The 6,194-nt window shown below is 33.9% G+C and overlaps 1 long non-coding RNA gene across 1 annotated transcript; it reads left to right on the forward strand.

The window, feature by feature from the left end:
• Window positions 1–5,352: 5,352 nt before the first annotated feature.
• LOC121859721 lies at window positions 5,353–5,692 on the forward strand. The gene is made up of 2 exons (XR_006087704.1): window positions 5,353–5,445; window positions 5,515–5,692. It is a non-coding gene; the product is annotated as an uncharacterized LOC121859721 (long non-coding RNA).
• The last annotated feature ends 502 nt before the right edge of the window (window positions 5,693–6,194 follow it).

The following is a 6,194-nucleotide window of genomic DNA, read 5'->3' on the forward strand; positions in this document are numbered from 1 at the left end:
ATCTGGGTGATTTCAATGTGATGAGTGCACTTAAAACCTTTTCCTGGTTCACAAATATCAAGATAAATAGGGGAAATTTAACTAAACTATCTTATCCTGTCTGTGATATGTGATCCCAGGCTCATGTGGCCAATGCCATGGGTTGACTTGTAAATGGTGACTGTAGAGGGGTTACATTGTGCCTATGGGCCATCACTTCTCTCTCAGTCTTCATTAAAAATAAATAAAAAATAGACAATGTACAGGTGAGGTCAAAATTCCCTAGACACTTGATAATCTCTGGAATCTACTTGTGGGTCTTATAGTGTATGTGATTGCCTTCCAGGTCACTCATGCTTTTTTCATTAGCATTTATGTCAGCATAACATGAAAAAATGCTCTATGGTACAAAGAAAAATGGAAGCAACGATATTAAAATTCCAATCCCCTAAACTACATGACACACAGGCAAGGATGTTTAAAAAAAGTTTCAAGGGATTTTTTCTTCTAAGCTGTACACTACGATATGTGCATATATTAGCTTTTCAGCTTGGTTCAATCTTCATTGATTATATAATTATGGTCATTCACATCTAGCACAACTGTAATATCTATGTAATACACAACTAAAAACACTATATCTATTACCACAAAATAGTACAGAGCACCTAAGCTACTGACTGATTACATGCAGATAGTCATTAGTGAATCTCTGATGTGGGTTCAAAATAAAATATCTCCACTATCCATAAGCAAATTTTCTGTTTAGTTTTCAATCTGGCCATGTTTCACCTCACTACTTCTTCACTGCTCACTGGAAAAATAATGACATGAAAGAACACCAAGAAATATTACCAATCTTTTTATGACACATAAATTTTAACATTTACTGCTGTTCACTCCACAAAGGTAAAGATTACTATTAATAACTGGTTTACAATATACATAACCAGACATTAAAGCCAATCATTATAAAGCAATGTAAACTTCTAAAAGCATCAGCAGTCAACACTCACCATCGTGCTCTCTAAATCTGTTCTCACAATCTTAAAATGCACACAGTGAATTAAACAGGGCATAATTTGACAACCATATGATTCCAGTTACATGGAGAAAACCTTACAAAAAGTAAATCAGCCCCATCAGGAGAACAAAGTAAGCCAGGTGTAAACAGTAAAGCTATTATAATTATTCCAAATACATTATATCATGCTTAGCACCCCACAAGTATAATTTTCATCCAAACTTATTTTTACTTTGTTGATTGTTGAATTTTTCTGTACAGTAATTGTCACTTCAACTCCTGCACAATTTGTTGAATAACAAATGAGAGTAAATTGTATGAACAGTATTATAATACAGCTGAGAAGATATATGGACCATAGATGAATACTGTGAAATACAGTACAAAGCAGTGGCATGGCATTACAACACAAGGAATGAATGGTCATGTGCAGTGAAGTAAGAACAAGTCAAAACTACCAGTCTACAAAAGCAATTGTCACCCATGACCCATTTTGAATGAAGTAACTAAAATACAGTACACTCATTTTGATTTTCTTGATAATTACCGTACCATTACTTCGTCCCAAATATGGATGATAACTGTAGAGTCAGAGTTGTATGGTTGCTGGGAACAATGAGAAGGTCAAACATATAAAGGTTATTCCCTTAGATCCATTTGTATTCCACACACACACAACTATAAATATTAATTACATACCTGTACTGCACTTTAAATTGGTCAAATTTTAGTGTCTTAGTACAGCACATATTCATAAGATAGTCATGATGTAAAGGTGGGAAAATTCCTACTTGAAATTACACTCACACCAGTGTTTAGCAAAACCCATTGTTATGGAAAACATTAAATGTAATAAAAAGTACTTCTGTATACTGTCACTTAATGAAAGATATATAGGAACACATCCAAAGGTAAATAGAGGCTTAAGTATAACCAAACACACCACATCAAATTTCTATACAATATCTGAATGATAACAGGTATTGCCATATTAATTAATGGTCTGATATTATACAAAATATATGCTGTATATAGTACAGGTAATACTATATAATTATCATAGATAATTATCTATGAAAACATACTCCCATACTTATTAAGTAAATGAAACTGTCAAATGCCATAATAATTTGGACATTTAAGTATCAACACACACAAAAAAAAATCCATTTACATAAAATTGATAGTTGTCAAATACAATTGAGAAACTTTTCCGTCACCTTCAGTAAATGCAGCCCATCCCGTACTCCCATGTACAGCACAATATTAACATCTACAAACACAAAAGTATAACTTTCCATTTATGGTATTACAGTACAGCACACCAGCGTAAAAACTTTCTCCTCCATATATTTTTTTTAAGGTAGCCTTCTGATAAAGCAACCCCATCTTAGCTACTCTGGTTCACTTATCTCAGTAAGTTACTGCATACTAAGATCATTATCATCACTATCTTAAATTATCCAGTCATCATTACTCATATACTGTACACACATTTCAAATAGAGTATTCTTGCTATTTTCAACCACTTACTTAATAAATGTCACTACCCTGTACAGATGTCAACCTGCTTTGCCAGATTAAGAGGGCACTTGGAAGTCCTCCATATGAATTAAATAACTCGTTCCCACCCTGTAAAATGGGTTGGCAATAGAAGGAGCATCCAACCATAAAACTTACTTCAATTTTGCCTGGTGGCAGTTAGCCCACACCAGTATGGAAAATGACCATTAAAACTGTAATAAGTATAATACCTATAAACTACAAACAGCTTATCCTTGCTATCTTAGATCATGCAGCTGCATCACCCACAAACAAACCTATTACTAAAGAAGGCATAAAGGCTGTATCAGAAGTGATTGTCCTAGCTGGAATAAATCATGGCAGCTAAAACACAAGGCCATCCATATATTTCAGAACATTTCTTGGTATTTCCTCATAGAACCACCATTTTATTCTTCTTACAAAGAACTCAATAACCTAATTACAACTCTGAATATATGTATAGTCAAGCCCTCCAACTCCTTGCTCACCCATTATCATTATCAAAAATCTACCTGGCCAGGTGGTCAGGTCTTAAAACGTGTCAACCTCTGAGCGACATCAGGACAAGCACAAAGCAGACTAAGATGTTAAGTATAAAGCTCTGCACAGATGTTGTAAATCCACTAGCCTGCTAGCTATCATACTGGTCGGTGATACACAGTAGCATGAAGATCTGGCCTTTAAGGTGTTGAGCTTTCATCCAGAATACACCTTAGGTGCTTGAGCTTTCATCCAGAATACACCTAGACAACCTAAGTACAAGCTAACTAAATTTTCCATATAAGACAAGAACATTGCACTGTCATCCATGCTTGGTAACACCATCCACTGTTCTTCACTCATTACAATTCTATGACTTCACCATTTAACAGAGCATCGAATAAACTTACATCCTTTAAATGTTACACACAACATACAGGTAAAGTAAACCCTCGATAACTCAGAATATGATAACTCACAATTCAGTACTGTATAACTCAGCATGGCAGTAAAATATTCAACTGGAAATTATCTTTTAATTATTGGTATTTTTTTACACAAATTGCAATATTCCAAGATATGATGATGCAATTTTGGAGTGGCATAACACATGCAACCCACTCAGGATGCAATGGAGGCTCTGCCCAGTCAGCTGATCAGTTATGCATTGTTAGGCCTAATGAGAGGATACCCACCCTCAGTCGCTCTACTTATTTTTACATATTTTGTGTCAAGTGCTATTCCACCTACATTGAAAATTTAACCAGTACATGTACAGTTGTGTTTAAGTGAATAATAACATTTAAAGTTGGTGCTGTAAGTGATTACAATACAGAATTGTATTGTATACCGTATACTGTACTACAGTGCAGTGAGCCCATCATCATCTACATGACATCACAAGCTTGAATTATCCTCATCCTTTGCCTGTAGTGCTGGTAAGTGTTAATTAATTATTGTACAAGTTTTCTGATTATGGCAGGCTATTTTGGCCAAAAATTTAGGTACTGGGGTGGGACTAAAGACCAGGAAGAAAGTACAGTACCTTGATAATTCGGAATGGTTAGAGCATCATATATTTTGGGTTATCAAGGGTTTACTGTATGTACTGTAATTGCATTTAAAATTTTACTTGTACAGTAATTATTAATTTTGTTCAGAATCAAAATAGACATGGCTCAACATTTTCTGCACCACCAAAAGCACAACCCAAAATAAATAAATAAAAAAGTCTTGAATCTAATTAAGTGGAGGTTCCCGTCTGGTGTTGTAAAGTATTTGCCCATTACAGGGTACTGCACTAATGTTGATACAGGTACTTATGTTTTAACACCAAGAAATAAACCAAGTATTGAGCCACTACTAATGTGGCTACAAAAATGTCTCTAAAGAAGATAAAGAAATTTGGGGTAATTATGTACGTGGATGCAGACCTACAGTACACTATATCTAAAACAGTCAAATAAGGAAACCTTCTTGGATGAACAATACTTAAATTTCTCAAAAAAATAAATAAATAAATAAATAATAATAACGTATCAGGCAGAATATTTACTACTTAAATTGTTAAGTGAATTTAACACATTTCATAAAAGGAGATGAAAGTAAATGTTGGAAAAATTCAATTACGTATAGTACTGTAGTAAGAATGATAATAAGCGATGGAATAAACTACAATAGTCAAAAGCAAAGATAAATGCTGAAGAAAGTATATTATGGCAACAGATTTTATGGCACTATACAGAAGCAAACACAGGACAAACAACAAGTCAGGCCCTGTACAGTATCATAGCTGGATAGGACCTTAAAGACTTAAAAACAAAAGAATGACAAAAAGACAATGAGAGAGTTTGTGATTCAAATACTTGGGATCAGAGGTACACAAACATGGCCCATGAGAAGTATAAATAGGAGGGAAATGGTATTAAGGAGAAAGCTGTTTGGTTCCAAAGGAAAATATATAAAGATGAAAAATGTAAAGAGAGGATTTACAGATAACTAGCACAGTGCCTCCAAGCCTAAATTACAGATGTTTAACTTGGGCTTTAGTCTAAGCTTTGATGTATCCAGATAAATCCCTCTAGTAAAGTGATATGCAGATTTATTTGTATTACACTTTCATGTTAAATCCATTGAAATTAATACTGTATTGCTTGGTGCATAATGTAATTTTAATTGATATCAAATGAAATATCAATAATTATCTTTTATGGGGTCAATAAATATAAATAGAGTTATTTAAGGGCTCAAAATAGTACAGTACAGTATATGGCCTTTGAGCAAGTGCATAAAAGATCCATTAATGGTGCTACTGGACCAAAAATCATTTGTAATTTTAAACCTGAACAGTAAAGGAGTCCCCTAAACAATGTTAAACAATAAACTCCATTGAGGATCTATGTATCTCCCTTACCCAGGTAATTTATTTTTGTACCCAAGGTCACCTCAATGATTCACAGTTGATATAATACAGTACAGTACTACAGGTTTTTGGTCTTTTTGGTACTGTTAATGTCTTCTATACGTACACAGAGGCGGCTTCAACAACAATATCTTGCCATCTTTAAATCACTGAAATGATCCATTAACAATATAATTTTCCTTACTTACATATTCCATCATAGAGCATACAAAAGAAAAAATAGATCAGTGAATGTAGACATCGAAAAAATTCACCACTCAACACGAGTAATTGACTATGTGAAAATAAAAGTCTCAAACCAAGGATCAGGCACTTGATACTAAGTGACATAACTCTGTGACTGTAACTGCCAAAACTTAACTCCATAATACACTGTTAAACCAGCACGAAAAAAAATAAATAAAAAAGATAGTTTTTATGAAGATGTCTTAACAAGCTCTATGAATACAGTGCCACACAGTGTAGTCAACTTGATAAGGAAAACTAAAACCCATAATAAATGCTGAAAAAATGGAAGAACCAGGTGTAGGTACAATAACAATGAGAAGAGTCAAGTGAAGTCAGAGATGATGACACACAAACACACAAGAGTCAGATACTGAATTGTTAAAGTCTTAAAACAACATCACAAGATAATAAAGAGATAAATGACTAAAGACCCTTTACCCTAGAAGTCATTTATATATATACTCTATAGTGGACAGTAAACTGCAACAGGATTCTTAAAGATGAATCAACAAACAC

The sequence above is a fragment of the Homarus americanus genome, unplaced genomic scaffold (genome assembly GCF_018991925.1).
Source record: "Homarus americanus isolate GMGI-L3 unplaced genomic scaffold, GMGI_Hamer_2.0 scaffold27231, whole genome shotgun sequence".
NCBI lineage: Eukaryota > Metazoa > Arthropoda > Malacostraca > Decapoda > Nephropidae > Homarus > Homarus americanus.